Below are 16869 nucleotides of genomic sequence, written 5' to 3'. Positions count from 1 at the left end.
CATGGCATAGAGGAAGGACCTTTGGAATCAGACCAACCTCAAATAGCACCGTTTCCCAGAACAGGGCTTAGCAAATTTTTTATTGTAAAGGGTCACATAATAAATCTTTTTAGGTTCTGTGAGCCGTATAATTTCTGTCACAGTATTCAGCTCCGCAGTCGTAGTGCCAAATCAACCATAGACAATGCATAACCATATGAGCTTGGCTGTGTTCCAATAAAACTTTATTTATAGACACTGGGATTTAAATTTTGTATATATATTTTTTGGTTCGCAGAATATTACTTTTCTTTTGATTTTTTTTTTAATCATAAAAAACATGTAAAAATTATTTCTTAGCTCATGGGCCATACAAAGATAGATGGTAGAATATGTTTGGCCCATGAGCTATCATGGTTTGCTGACTTCTGACCTAGATAGAACATAATACTGAAGTCCCCACTTACACATGGTTTTGCTGTATGCAATTTCAGTTACCCTTGGTCAACTTTGGTCTGAAAAATATTAAATGGAAAATTCCAGAAATAAACAATTCATAAGTGTTAAGTTATGTGCCATCTGAGTAGTGTGGTGAAATCTCACGGGTCCTGCTCCATCCTGCCCAGGACACGAATCATGCTTTTGTCCACAGGATCTAAGCTCTATCCACTACCAGCTCATTCGCCACTGCATAGCCATCTCAGTTACCAGATTGACTGTCATGGCATAGCAGTGCTTGTCTTCAAGTCACCTGTATTCTACTAACTAATGGCCCCAAAGAGAGAGAGTAGTGCTGCAGGTAATTTAGATACCCCCAAAAGAAGCTGGAAAGTGCTTTTAAGTGAAAGTTCTTGACTTAATGAGGAAATAAAAAAAACAAAAAACACCTGTATGCTGAGATTGCTAAAATCTACAGTAAGAATAGATTTTCTACTCACGAAATTGTGACAAAGAAGTCCTAGTTGTGTAGCTCAGTTGATTAGAGTGTCATCCCAATATACTAAGGTTGTGGGTTCAGTCCCCAGTCAGGGCACATACAGGAATCAACCAATGAATACATAAATAAGTGGAACAACAAATCAGTGTGTTCCCCCCTTCTCTCTCTCTCTCTCTCTCTCTCTCTCTCTCTCCCTCTCTCCCCCCTCTCCCCCCTCTCCCCTTTCCTCTCTCAACCAATTAATCAGTCAATAAAAAAGAAAAAAAAATCATGCCAGTTTTGCTCTCGCACCTCAAAGTACAAAAGTTATGGCCACAGTGCATGATAAGTGCTTAGTTAAGATTTTTTTAAAAACATTAAATTTGTGGGTGGAAGACATGAACAGGAAACGTGTTCCAATTGATGTCAGTGTGTTGCTCTAGAAAGCATTGGGCCCATAGACAGAGTTCAGCAAGGGCTCCCCTAAAGTGAGTGACACCAAGCCATTTATTGCAAGAAGGGATGGTTACATAGATCCAGAAATAAGTTTTCACTAAAAAAATAGAAAATAAATTACTGGAGAGAGAGAGAGAAAGAGAGAGAGAGGAAGGGAGGGAGGGAGACCACATTTATATAAATATTATTGTGGCATATTATTTTAATTGTTCTATTTTATTAATCTCTTACTGCTTCTAATTTATAAATTAAGTTTTATCATAGGTATGTATATATAGGAAAAAACAGTATTTATAGGGCTCAATACTATCTGTGGTTGCAGGCATCCCTTGGGGGCCCTGGAACGTATCCCCTGAAGATGAGGGGAACTATTGTAAATGAGAAAATGTTTATACTACCATGTAACTAAAAACTCTTTATGGACACTTGAGTAATTCTATAATATTCCATTGTGTATGTGTATAGTGTGTATGCTGGTTTTCTTTATTTTTGGGTTAAGATTTTTCCAAGTTTCAATCATTAAAATTAAGATGAACATCTTTGTTCATAAAAACTTCTATTATGTCCCTGGCTGGGTAGCTCAGTTGGTTGGGGCGTTGTCCTGTATACCAAAGGTTGTGGGTTTGATCCCCAGTAAGGGCACATACTTGGGTTGTAGGGGCCTATGGGAGGCACCCTGATCGATATTTCTCACATTGATGTTTCTCTCTCCCTCTCTCTCTTCCCCCCTCCCTTCTCTAAAATCAATAAACATGTCCTCAGGTGAGGGAAAAAAACATACCCAACTTTTATTATGGATTATTATGCAAGTTGGAAGGTATAAAATATTTAAAGATTTTCCTGATGCTATTACTAGCTTGCTTTCCAAAATGTTTTACAAGCTGTGTTCCACAATATCTCTGATTTTTCTTTTTTTCACAATGATGTTTGACAAAATAACATCACATCATGTGGGTCTTACTTAAACCAAAATATGTATATTTTAATATATATTACTTTTATATTTTATATATTATATTTATACAAATATAGTTTTATATAATGTGCATATCTTTCATATATATATAAAATATCCATGAAATCTACAAGTCTAGGATTACTGCACTTAATATTAACAATCTGTGCTATTTGCTTCAAAAATATCATAATTTACTTTTTCCAGTCATTTGAGTTAGGTATTGTTATCTCTTTTTATTTACAGATAAAGAAATGCAGACTAGGAGAGGTTAAATAATTTACCTGAAATCACAGAGCTAGTAGGTGGCATAAAGACTTAAAATGTAAAGACTTTTTTACTGTCTACCCACATAAATTACTTAAAAGTATTAGTAATACTTATTATTAATTATTAGTAACAGTCTTTTCCAACCCCGTGATTTCACTAATTTAAAAAAAATGGATTGTTTATCATTCTGTTATGAAAGTAGAAGAAAAACAAATATGTCATTATATATTAACTTTTATGATAGGGCTTTTTTTTTTCATGATTCTACTTATTAATTCTACCACCTGTCAAGTGACAGGAAATTGTTAGATCAAGAGGTCATTTGGGTTATGCCGTGTTTCTCAGGGTGATTCCTCTGTCATTCATCATATAGTCACTGCGGTGGACACAGGGCTGCCTGGGACAGTGGGACCCTCCGTTACTTTCTCCCCTGCACTGTCATGGAGGGTTAATATACCAGCTGGGGTTGGAAGTGACGGACACTATTAATTAATATTAAAGTTGTAATAAGTGCCTCAAAGGGGGAGGGCAGGGTGCTGAAGACAGGTGCGTAATGCTTCGGCTGCTTCCTGAGCGCGGCCTGGGAAGGGAGTTAGCCTGAGGCTGTGGGCCGCTGGCGCTGGCGTCAGCCAGGTGAGGGCTGGGGGCAGCGGGGACGGGGCGCCTAGGACACAGCAGCACACGGGGCCCTGAGACCCCTGATCCGGGGAAGAATGGCCCCGCGGAGACTGGCTCTGTGGCTGGCAGCCAGAGAATGTGGGACATTTAAAATTGTTATCCCCACAGTAATGAGAAGCAAAGTGAAGGCTTAATCAGCAGTGACATGGTAAGATTTGCATTTTAATAAGGTCACTCTGCCTGCGTCTGGGAGAATGGATTTGAAGGAGAAAAAATATGCAACACAGTCATTTGAATAATCTCACTGAGCCATGATGGAGGCTTAAAGTAAGGTGGTGACAGTAAATATGGAGTAAAATTGATGCGTGTGAGCATCATCCAGAAGACAAAATTAACGCTTGAGCTTTTGGGGACAGGGATTCATCTTCCTTCTCTAGCCTCTGAGTTTGGAATAAATTGAAGAAAGTGGACCCCATGAGACAATGACATCATTCAAGGGAAGCTTAGGTGTGTGACCAGTTTTTTCCTGAGGCTTTCTGTCCAAGCCTGGAACGTGAAACGACCCGCCAAGGGAGCGCTGTCGCCCGGAGCCCCGCTTTCCCAGGACGGCTGTCTCAGCGCCGTGCGGCCTTCCAAGCCGCCTCTGGAGCCGAGCTGGGCCCGACCGCTGCGCGCCCTCCTGGAGGCAGAAGAGCGAAGGCGGCCACTCCTTTGTATTTAATTAAATTAGTTTATTTACTTTTCAAACCGTACCCAAGGACACGTTCACTGACTTTAGAGAGAGGAAGGGAGAGAGAGAGAAACGCCGATGGGAGAGAGAAACACCCACCAGCTACCTCCTGCGCGCACCCCAACCAGGGACCAAACCTGCAACGGAGGCAGGCGCCCTGCCTGGGAATCGAACCTGCGATCCTTCAGTGCACGGGAGGACAATGCTCCAGCCAGCTGAGCCACACAGGCCAGGGCCATCCACTCTTTTTAAAGAAAAACATATTTGTTGAGATATAATTTATTTAGTGTCGGTAGGCAAAATAATGGCCTCCCAAAGATGACCATAACTTAACCCTGGAACCTATATGAATATGTTCCTCTTCTTGGTAAAAGAAACTTTGCAGATGTGATTAAGGTCAGGGACCTTGAGATGGGGATGATATCCTGGGTTAAGCAGGAGAGCTCAATCTCATGACCTGAGTTCTGAAAAGTGGAAACCTTTTCTGGTTGGGTTAGAAGGAAAGATTTGACAGTGTGCTAAGGGGCGGAGAGATATGACCTTGCTAACTTTGAAGATGGGGAGGAAAAGTAATACACATACCATAAAATCTACCTGCTTAAAGTGGGAAATTTAGTGGGTTTTGGTGTAATTACACATGCTATAATTGTGTCTCTGCAGATTTGCCTGTTCTGGACATTCGCTATAACTGAAGTCATACAATATGTGGTCTTTTCTGACTGGCTTCTTTCACATAATCCAATGTTTTTCAGGGTCATCCATATTGTAGCACGTGTTAGCACTTAATTCCTTTTTGTTGCTGAATATTACTGTGCTGTATAGGTGTACCACATTTTGCTTATCTGTTCATCAGTTGATGAGCATTTGGTTTTTTTCCCCTCTTAAGCTATGAGATTTGTTTACAAGTTTTTGTGTGGACATAAGTTTTCATTTCTCTTAGACATAACCAGGAGTAGAACTTCTGGATCATGCGTAACTCTGTTTAACGTTTTGGGAGCTGCCAGGTGGTTTTCTGAAGTGGCTGCACTAGTTTATATTCCTACTAGCAATGTATTTGGGGTCCAATTTCTCTGCATTCTCACCCACACTTGTCTTTCTTTTTCTTTTTACTAAATTCATCCTAGTGTGAAGTAGTATCTTACTGTGATTTTAATTTGCATTTCTCTGACTAATGATGTTGAACATCTTTCCATGTGCTTGTTGGCTATTTGTGTAATTTATTTGGAGAACTATTCCAATTCTTAGCCTATTTTTTTTTAAAAAATATATCTGTATTGATTTCAAAGAGAGGAAGGGAGAGGGAGGGAGAGATAGAAGCATCAGTGATGAGAGAGTCATTGACCGGCTGCCTCCTGCACGCCCCTGACTGGGGATCGAGCCCGCAACCCGGGCATGTGCCCTGACGGGGAATCGAACCTCCATCTCCTGGATCCCAGGTCGAGGTTCAACCCCTGAGCCACGCTGACTGGGCTCTTAGCCTATTTTTAAATTGAGTTACTGATCTTTTTATTGCTGAGTTGTAAGAGATTGTTTTATATATTCTAGGTAAAAGCCCTTTATAATATATATAATTTGCAAGTATTTTCTCCCATCTTGTCAGATGTCTTTTTCATTTTCTTGATGGTGCCCTTTGAATTGTGAAAGTTTTGATAGTGATGAAGTCCAACTTATCCAGCCTTTCTTTTTCTGCTTGTGCTTTTGGAATAATACCTAATAAATCATTGCTAACCCAAGATCATACAGATTTATGCCTTTGCATTTTACTCAGAGTTTTATAGTTTATTAAACTCATTTTAAACTATCAGTTACATTTAGGTCTCTAACCCACTTTGAGTTCATTTTTATACATAATATGAGGTAGGTGTTCAGTTTCATTCTTTTGCATGAAGATATCCAGTTGTCCCAAAATCATTTATCAGAAAAACGATTCTTTCCTCTATTGACTTGTTTTGGTGCCTTTGCTGAAAATCAATCAACCATAAATGTAAGGGTTTATTTCTGGATTCTTAATTTGAATGAGTAATTCCATTGCTTTATTTTTATCCTTGTGCCACTACTATAGTTTTTTAGTAATTTTGAAATTGGGAAGTATGAATCTCCCAACTTCATTTTTTCTCAAGGTTGTTTGGACTATTCTGTCTCCTTTGCATTTTCATATAAATTTTAAAATCAGCTTGTCAGTTTCTGGGAAGAAATCAGCCGGGGTTTTGATATGGTTTACAGGGAACCTGTAGGTCATTTTCAGGCAAATCTTAACAATATTAAATATTTGAGTCCATGAACATGGGATGTTTTCTGTTGAATTAGATCTTTAATTTCTCTCAATGTTTTGTAGTTTACATATTTACAAATCTGTCTCATTTATTTTTGGTTAAGTTTATTTCTATGTGGTTTAGAATGCACCCTCTATTACAGCATAAACAGCCAAAGAGGGAAATACAGAATGACCGGGCTCCTTCTCCTAAGCTTACCAAAAAGACAATTCATTTCTCCTCTGATGAGGGTGGGGAGAGGAGAGATGGAAAGATAACTAGAAGTGTTCATTCAATACAGTTATCTCCCAGGACCAGAAGTTCCTTTAAGGCAACATGACCAAAGGAAAACAAGGATTCTGTCTACTAGAGAGAACATGATGGTTGATTGGAGAGGAGACAGGGTCCAAATAATAGTATTATCAGATGGGGGACATTCAGGGGAACCACTTTTGGGAGAATAGATTGAGATTGGTATTGGAGAAGTTACATTGAAGGTGCCTTGGAAATGTATGAACAAGGACCAATAGGTAGTTATATCTGTAGATATGGACATCATAGAAAGCTAGTGACAAAGTTAATTTGGCTTAATTCACATATTAACAGTAAATAAAAATGTGCAGAGAAGTTGGAATCATCTAGGGAGAGAGTTGATAGTTTTACCGGAGAAGGGAGCCTAGAACTAAGTTTGAGAAAACGCCATCGATTACTGTGAGGCAGAGCAGGAGCTGGGGACACTGAGAAGAGGTGGCGATAGGAGGAAATAGGTGATTGGATTGTCCTGAAATCAACAGAGGGGAATGTTTCAAGCAGGAGGGAGTGTGTTGAATACCCTGGAGAGGAAAGGTAAACAGAACTAGACCAAATTTGGTGACATTGAGGTCATTGTTGACCTTGGCAGGGGCTGTTTTAGGGGATTTGTGGTAAGGTGGAACACAAAATTCTGAGAAGCTAATAAAACATAGAAAGGAACTAAAATAGAAGTAATGACTGTGAATAAAATCAGAGAAAGAAAGGTAGCTGGTGGGGGAAATACAGTTGAAGGACATTTTTTATTTTTCTTTTTAAGAGAAGAGAAATTTTTTCAAAAAAATTAATTTTAGAGACAGAGAAAAGGAGAGGGAGAAAGAGAAACATGGATTTGTTGTTCCACTTAGTTGTGCATTCACTGGGTGATTCTCGTAGGTGCCCCGACTGGGGATCAGACCCACAGCCTTGACTTATCAGGATGGTGCTCTAACCCACTGAGCTACTTGGCCAGGGCCAAGAGGTGAGAAACTTGAGAATGGCGCAATGTTGATGGCAAAGAGGCCACAGAGAGGAAAAGGGTGACAGTGAATTAATGAGGTGGGGCCACCCATGGGAGTAGGTTGGGAAGAAGGCAGGACTGTCAGAGGATTCATAGTCAGACAGGTGGGTTACCCTCTTAATTAAAGAGGTCACCCATTCATCACGGTGGAAGGACACAACATGTGTTGAGGCGTGTACCTTTTAGGTTTGCTGTGTGTGGAGGCTTCGGTTTTCTCTGTGAAGCTGGAGGACAAGGTCACTGGCTGACAGGCCTGAGAGGCTACTGATTTCAGGAGCGGAGAGAGTGGGTCATAGTACGTATGACAAAGAGATGGGTGAGTCAACAAAGGAGACCTCATGGCGTTGCTGGATGGCATCGAGGGCTCTGTGTTTGTGTGCCCAGAGCAGGTGCGATGCGAGGGACCCTCAGTGTAGATCACTGGGGGCAGTCAACCTAAAAGGAAGAGCTGGTGGATCTAGACTAAGGTCCCTTCTAACTCTTTCTTGTTTCCAAGGAGAGGCTGAAATGAGGAAAACCGTATTCCATGTAGATATTTGAGAAGGACTTGATGGCTACAAGTGACAGCTTGCCAAAGGCTCATCTTCATTTTCCCACAAGGCTAGACAGTGTTTCCAGCTCTGTTCTGTTATAAAGAAAGAGCCAAGGGTAGCTTTGTAGCCAAGAATTCCTACCTTAGCTTCCTTCTCTGGCTGCCTGGTGCTAGCAGCCCACAGGATTTTCTTTCAGTCGTAGGACTGGGAGCGACAATTCAGAATAAGACTCCAGGTAGGAGTGTGTGCCATCCCATTAGAAGAGGTCATTGCACTGAATCTGAGCTGGAATGGGGAAGAGGCCACTCGCGAGGCTAATTTTAAATTGTCATGTGAAATGCAAAGGCATGTGCCCAGCTGGTGGTCCCCACCTTGTCTAAGCTCAGTGCCCATGATCACTGGTTGTGATCAGATGTATGGGGAAGAAAGCACTTAACTAGAAGTGACCATGAGGCTGACCGTGCTCAATAGCAAGCCTTCAAGCCTCTCTAGCCGTGAGGAATTCCAGAACGCCACGGCAGCCTTGCTGTACCCCCCCATCTCCTCCTGGTGAGACTTTTATAGGTGTGTGCCTTGGCAACCTCACACTTACCCTGGGAGGCACATGGCAGTGGAAACATTTATCACATTATGTGCTGAAAAAAGTAAAAGAAATGGGAGTTGGCTGAACCGAATGAGTAAAGCAGGGATTGCTGATCAAGGAGTCAAATGAACTCTCAGATAATACCCATGTGGTGAACACATTTGTCACTGGGCTAAAATATTAGGTGTGTTTCTCTCTGTAGGTGTTTTAAAGAAAATGAGTTGTCTTAAAATGTTGTAAGAAAACATACTTAATGGCCGGATATAAATCAACACTTTTGGTGGGAAATCAGAATGCATTTTAATTAATATTAATCTCCCAGGCTTCTTAAATGTCCAATATTTACAAGTGACACAAGCTCATTTGGATTAGGGGATTGGAAAATATTTTACTTTCAAGTAATTGACTCAGGGCAATAACAGTCGAAAGTATCACTGCTTGGTCATATTAGTAATGATAATGGTAATAAATGTTACAGTGACCGTTTATTTCTCACTGTGTACCAGGTGCCCCTCTAAGCGCTTCCTTTGCATTGTATCATCTAAGCCACATAACAACCTTGAGGGCTGTTACTGTTATTTTATGATATTTATTTTACAAAAGTCTATTTAACCAGTATGAAAAACTAGGCACTACTAAAATGTCAGGCACTACTCCAATGAGATTGATGCTGTTAGTTATTTTTATTTTATACAGAGGAAACTGAGGCACAGAGACAGTATGGTCACATTTTGCCAGGAATGTTCTGGCATCTCAATCACATTAAATGCAGACTATCAGAGTCAAGTATCATTCAACCAAAATAAACTATTAGAACCACTTCCGATTCACACAGTCGATCCAGAAACACTCTTAAATGCATCAACAGCAATAATTTGGGTCCTTTCCAGAACTGTCCTCCGTCCCTCTTGGTCTAACACCCTTCGGATGCACTTGCAGCACTCCCCATGTTCTCTCTGTCAATGTTCCAACGCACTCAGAGAATCCATCCCACATGACAGCCCTTGTCTCCTTTACTGCCACAGTATGAAGGACAGTAGCCATTTGGCTTCCCAAGGCCCTGCTTCAGTCGCATTTCTCCACAATCAGTCACGAGAGATGCTCTGATTAATCACATGCCAGTGGGTGGCATGGATCACTGGCAGCCCATTGCCCGTCGATAAGGAGCTCTACGCTCAGGCCAGCCACGGAGTGACCACGGGAACGGTAATGTCCTGTGCTCATGGTCTGTTTCATGGCACTGTGCCTACTGCCAATAAATTATCAGCCAGGGGCATCAAAAGCAAAGCATGTCAGTTTTTTAAACGGAAATCATTTAATTTAATGAATTGTTAACTATGTCTGAAGTTATTTATGTTACAGACAAAGCGGAGAGAGAGAGAGAAGGAGAGAGAGAGAGAACACTAAGGTGTCACAGAGGTAGGGACTGCAGGAAGCTGTTTCTACTCTTGGGGCTGGGGGGAGGGGAGGGGCTGGAGATTTTCAACCCTGGAGCTGGGAAAAGTGCTTTGGTGCTGAAAGTCAGACTTCTGAGGAAGTAGCTCTGCTTAGCTTGTGTGTGTGTGTGTGTGGGGGGGTGTGGGCAATGAGGATGATTCTACCAGTATTGGAAAAATGAAAAACTAGATTCAGCTGCTGTTCCTGGAAGGGACCGAGGCTACCAAGGCGAGCAGCATTGCTTGGGGGTGCTCAGGGGAGCAAGCACAGCTAGGAAGCAAACAGGGATCCTACAGCAAACCAGTGCAATACTCTGGGGCTCCCTCTTATCTTGCAATCAAGCTACACTTAAAAATGTTAACAGTGCCCTGGCCGGGTAGTTCAGTTGGTTAGAGCGTTGCCCTGATACACCAAGGTTGCGGGTTCGATTCCCCTTCAGGGCACATGTAAGAATCAACCAATGAATGTATAGATAAGTGGAACAACAAATCCATGTCTCTCTCTCTCGCTCTCATCAATAAAAAATGTTATAGCATAGAAAATCACTGATAAGACAAAGAATAAGTTCTTAAAAACAAGGGAAAGTAGCAGACCTCTAATACAGACAGAAGAGTGGTAGATGTACCTTTGCATTCCTCTCACTTGTGTGCATCTGTTTGCAAGAAGAACATTCTGGGTTCATCCATATGGGCCCACGATTTATATCTGTTTCCGTATGATATTCCCTGACTATAAACTCTTGTGTCAAGAAAATTAGTGAGTCTATAATTTCAAAATATTACCTGTTATTGTGTGTTTATTTGGTGTATTTTTGGTTAAAAATGTTACTCTGGGGGAAATAAGGTTTAACTTTCCAAGAGCTGTACTGGGGAAGAATTGTAATGAGTGTTGAGTGTATGAGGTAAGACTTCCTGGAGAGCTAAGTGTGACTCCTGGAAGGAGGAGGTGAAGCTGCCTTATTTTCGGACCACAAATACGTTTATCTTGAAATCTTAAGGAAAATGCTACAAAATTGTTGACTAAAATGAACTTAGCAAAGTTGCAGGGTGCCTGATCAAGGCACAAAAATCAATTGTATTTTCATATATGAGCAATAAACAATTAGACATTGATATGTAAAAAATAGCATTTATAATAGCAATAAAAGTAGGAAACTCTCTAGGAATAAATTTGTAAAATATGTGTAAGACATATTTCAAATTGTAAGACAATGGAGACTAATATTTGCTGGAAAAGATTAAATATAATATTGCTAAATTAATTTCATCATTAAATTAATTTAGCATGTTAAATATATTAAATTAATATAATATAAATATTAACATTAAAATATTAAATAATTACATTATTTAATATGAAATATCATGCTTCATGAAAAATTATTAGTTATCAGGGAATATAAAATAAACCACAAATGGACACTATACAGGTATAATTTAATGACTAAAAAACAATACTGACAATACCAAGTGTTAGTGAGGATGCAAAAGGACACAAACACTCACAATTTGCTGTGAAAATATAAAATGGCACAGACACCTGGCACAGCTTTGCCTTAAACGTTAAACATACACCCAGCCCGTGACCCAGCATCCCAGTCCTAAGATCCAGAGTAATGAAACATGTTCACATCCACACGATAAATTGTACAGAAACATTCACAGGAACTTTGTCCGTAAGAGGCAGGAACCAGAAACAAATCAAATGCCATCAGAAGTATTATGCTAAATAAAAGAAGCACAATACAAAAGACTGGTTCCATTTATGTGAAATTCTGGAAAAGTCAAAACTACAGTGGTAGAAGGTGGGCCAGCGGGTTTGGAGGCCCAGAGTTTCTGGGGGAGGATTCACTGTAGAAGGAGAGAGAACTTTCTGATGCGATGACAACATTTGGTATCATGGCTGTGTGGCATTTATACAGCCGGGCACTTGATTAGATAATGTCATGAAATTGCTCATTTAAGACTGGTGAAAGTTATTTTAGACGAATTATACCTTACAAAGCAGGTTTAAAAAAATTTGCAAAAGAAAGCTAAATTGTCTCATGAAAGCGAGAGTAATTTACCCTTTCACTAGGAACGTAGCCTAATGCCTCTGGTCCCTTTCTGAGGAAGCAAAGTGAGAAGACAAAAGGGAAGAAAATTAAACTCTCAAAATTTCCCTTAGCTCAGGGGAATATAACCATAAAATGTAATTTCATGTGTTCAATTCACCAAGGAAGTAAGACTGTCTTAAAGCATATTTTTGTGTGTGTCTTTGGAACATGTCTCAGACTCTTTATTAAAACCCTTTATTAAAAATATTATATTAGGTTTTGTTTTCACTTGATATTTTAATAATTGGAGTGTCAAGATTAATACTATTTATTAATGAATCTGCAGATATTCTGTGTGTTGTGTCGTTGAGGAAAACATCCTCTAAAGAAAAGACCTGTGAGCTTCAGAACACAGACCTGCTCTAGAAAACCTTCTAGGGCTGAGAAAACCTAGAAGTCCTGAGACTTCGCCCCAAGCCTTCTAAGTACCGGGAAATACCAGTGTTTGTGTAGCACAAATTAAATCAGGCTCTCTGAGGCTAGACCGAGGACTGGTACATGTGCATGTATGTATGTATCTGTGTATGTAGGTACACATACACTGTGTTAGTCTGCTCAGGCTGCTATAGCAAAATTCCATGGACTGGGTGTCCTAACAAACAGACATTTCGTTTTCGAGGGTCTGGAGGTTGGAAGTCAGAGATAAGGGTACCGGCCATGGTTGGGTTCTGCTGAGAACCCTCAGCCTGGCTGCCAGACAGGCCACCTTCCCTCTCTGTCCTCACAAGGCAGAGGTATCTCTCCCTCTTCTTTTTTAAAATTTATTTTTCAGTTGCAGTTGACACATGATATCATACTAGTTTCAAGTGCACACGTAATTAAATATTTACATACTTACAAAGTGATCACCCTGATAAGTTCTGTACCCATCTGACACTATACATAGTTATTACAATATTATTAACTATAGTCCCTATGGGATTTGGGAGAATGGGTAAAAAAGTGGAAGGAATTAAGAGGTTAAAATTGCCAGTTATAAAAATAGTCACCCGGATATTTCTTTCTCTTCTTCTAAAGATACTAATACCCCTCTTGAAGATGGGTTTCACCCTCATGGACTCATCTAAACTGAATTATCTCCAGTGACTTCACCTCCAAATATCATCACATTGGAGGTTCAGGCTTCAACAAAGGAATTTTTGGGAGACACAGACATTCAGTCCATAATACAGCCCCCCACCCAGTTGGTTCTGATGTGCAGCCGAGTCTGAGAACCAATGCTTTAGGACAGTTGCTCTCAGCCTTTACAACCCTTAGTGTACATCAAAACTATTTGGAGAACTTCCTAGTGAACGTATTGATGGGCACCGCCACCAGAGTTTTTAACTCTCTGGGTCTGGGATGGGGCTCCAGAATCTGAATTTTAAACAAATCTTCAGGTGATGCTTATGCTGGGACCTCACTTTGAGAACTGTTTTGAAGTTGCTGCTTTCTGATGTGTATAAGCTAATAGAAATTGTCACTAATTTTTATCAACTCTTGATTTCAGAAATTCAGTCCACACAAATTATTTTATCTAGTCACAAGTATTTATTGAGTTCTCTCTGCTAGGCTCAGGGGAGACACTAGAGGAAGGGTGACAGAAATCCTGCTCTCTTGAGTTCTCCTGGAACCCAAGACTGAGCAAGTCACTCCATTGTATGTCTATTGCACTGCTCACTTTGTTTTATACATTCTAGTCTATCTCTCCACTTAGGGCGGAATTTCCTTGTGGAATTGTATGTCATTCATTCATTCATTCATTCATTCATTCATTCATTCATTCATTCATTCATTCATTCATTATCAGTTTACCAGACAGTGTGCTTGAAATGAGATCCAGAGTAAAAACTGTAATCCTTGTCCTCAGGAAAGTCCCTGTGTGGCAGTGAAGACAACAGACAGTTAAAAGGCAGAGCAAGAAACGGGAAAGAGGCCGCAGGTGGCGCCGCTGCTGCCCCGGCCCCCCTCTGGCCAGCGCGCCCCCTCCGCGGCCAGCGCTGAGCTCGTGCCTTATACCTGTCACCTCTGTTGGAGACCGGCCTTTGGCTGATGGAAGCCACCTGCTCTGGGGACGGCTGACAGGTTACCACCTACCCGCTTGCTTCTTGGAGTTAAGAATAGACTACAGGCAGCGGAGGGAAACGGGAGGAGCAGCGACATCAGAGGAATCTGCAAAGGATCCCTCGAGTGACTAACGTGACTGGGGCACCCTGGGGAGGTGTTTGCCCTGGGATGTGAGCCTGAGTGTTGCAGGTGATGAACATTTTTCAGTAACACAGGAAGCCATTTAATGCCGTGTTTAGGCTCTAGGGATTCTAAATGGATGAGTGGCATGATCCAATTTCCATTTTAAAAATCATCACTGTGGCCTGAGGAGGGATTGGAGATGGGCAGGAGCAAAGATTCTTCTGGAGACAATGGAGCAGTCGTTCATTGTCCTGGCTCTGTGGGATGTCGTGGGGTTGAATCCCAGATCTTCCTTTTGCTAGCTGTAATGCTTTGGGTAAAATCTATGATTTTCTCAGTGTCCTCAGTTTCCTTGCCTGTACAATGGGGATAAAAGTAGAATTAACTTCCCTTTAAGGTTGTATAAGGGAGATTAAACCAATCGAATAACGTTAAGCACTTAGATTAGTGCCTGGCTCATAGAAAGTGCTCAATACACGTTGGTTATTATTATTGTCTTATCAGTCTTAGCAGTAGAAGTAGCAGGTAATATCATGTTTAGATGAGAAATGATTGGAAGCTGAACTAAGGAGGTAGCAGTGGGGAAGGAGAGGTCGTAAGTCTTGGTTACAGTTAGATTTAGGAGGGGGTGGGAAGACAGCTTGGGTACCTGGCTGGATGAGCAATGCAGCCATTTCCTGAGATGGGACCACAGGAAGAGCTGCTGATTTTAATGGGCAAGTTGGAGCTCAGTTTTGTATATATTGAGTTGGAGATATTTCTGCCACCTCCCCAGGGAGATTCCTACACGTGGTAGGAGAGGCTCAACGGTCTGACATTGGGGATGCAGAGACAGACATAGCCTTGAGATAAATATCTGATAGTCAAGAGCGTATTAACAACTCTAGCATCTTTTGGGTGCCCCACATTTTTAAAATTAATAATTGAGAAAATAATTGGAAAAAAATGAGAGCAAAAAAATAGCTTAAAAGGATTCGAAGTGGGAGAGGAAAATGGAGGTCTCAGGAGGACCCGGCAGAAAGCAGTAGAAGATGCAGCCGCGAGGGGACACGGTGCACCCGAAACCCCCAGTCGAACCAATAAAGTCCGCTGTGTCTGTGAAACGACAAAGATAGACCCGCATTGTCTAAAAAACGTCTGCATTTCCCAGGCCACAGACGGAAGAGAGAGCACAAAAAGAGGAATTTTTACCTGTAAAGTGACAGGTGACATCCCAGTGCAAGCTGAGGGAAGCACCCCTTGTTTTCTTTGATAAATTTTCCTGAGCCCTGGGGCTGAAGGAGTTCTTCAGTGTGTGCTGCTAGCTTCATGCGAAGAGCTGGCTTATCGCAGGTGTTTAAAACAAAAGCAAAACCCAAGAGCACACAGTTATGTTAGAGGGCTGCAGCGACGTGGAAATGAAATGGCAAATTAGAAAAAATACGAAAGGAAGGGGCAAGTGTAATTGTTCTGGGGTCAAGAGTTCCGGCTCCCTGCCAGAGTGAGGTCAAAATGAAAACCGTGCAGAGTCAGGGGCGGACATTCTATTTTACAAAGCTAAGTGTGCAAGGCGTGTGATATTTCTCTTAAATCAAATTAAATTTGACCCCAAGCTTCAACTCCACAGAGATAAGGGTAAATTCCCTCTGGGTTATTATTGGGGCCCCCTCCCTATTTATGAGCATCATGCCAAAAAATCTTTGGCCAAGTAGGTTTTTCAGGGCTTCACTCTGGTGACCACTTAAAAGTCCATGATCTTTAAAGTAGTGATCTTCAACCTTTGTCATCTCATGGCGCACATAAACTAATTACTAAAATTCTGCAGCACAACCAAAAAAATAGTTTTTGCTGATCTGACCAAAAAAAAAGGTATAATTTCCATTCATTCACACTGAATGAACGTCGTGTTAGTCATTGTCATTTTTTTTTTATTTGACGATCTAAGGGACAAGAGGTCAGGTGTTGTGTGTTTTAAAAATTCTCGCAGCACAGGGGTTGAAAATCGCTGCTTGAAAGTCCTGGGGTGGTGTTGCTCTTTCCTGTGCAACTCTCAGGGCCTAGGACTCTGCATTGTCAGCCCCACATCGCACACCTGCAGAAAATATACTTCAAGAACAAAGGGGAAATCAAAAGGTTTTTCAAATGAAGGGAAATGAAGAGAGTTTGTTGGCAGCAGACCTACCTTAAATGAATGACTAAAGGAAGTTTTTCTAAGCAGAAACTGTGTTTGATGGTTGAAACAAAATGATAGCACTGTCTGATATAACTCTAAATATATGTGGAGGAAATATTTATTACAATTATAAGTGGGGGAGGGTAAAGCAACATGAAAGCAGGTAATGTTTCTACACATCACTTAAACTGGTAGAACGATCATCCCAAGTAGGCTGTGATAAGTTATGTGCATACAATGTGATACCCAGAGTGACCTAAGAAAGCTGAACAATGAAACTAAAAAATGCTGTAGGTAAATTAAAATGGAATTCTAAAAATGGTTACAAAAAATCACAAGACAAGGAAAAGAAAACAGAAACAAAAAATAGAATAAACAGAATTTTTAAAAATGACAGATGTTCCATTTATATATT

At 40.9% G+C, this 16869-nt stretch overlaps 1 protein-coding gene across 1 annotated transcript in view; it reads left to right on the top strand.

Annotated features, from left to right (window-relative positions):
- DIO2 (iodothyronine deiodinase 2) overlaps positions 1–16869 on the top strand; it is a 189271-nt gene that overhangs the window by 19337 nt on the left and 153065 nt on the right. The window lies entirely within an intron of this gene.

The sequence above is a fragment of the Miniopterus schreibersii genome (genome assembly GCF_964146895.1).
Source record: "Miniopterus schreibersii genome assembly, chromosome: 1".
Classification (NCBI taxonomy): domain Eukaryota; kingdom Metazoa; phylum Chordata; class Mammalia; order Chiroptera; family Miniopteridae; genus Miniopterus; species Miniopterus schreibersii.
The sequence above is the reverse complement of the archived record's forward strand: the minus strand, read 5'-3'. Positions and strand labels throughout refer to the sequence as shown.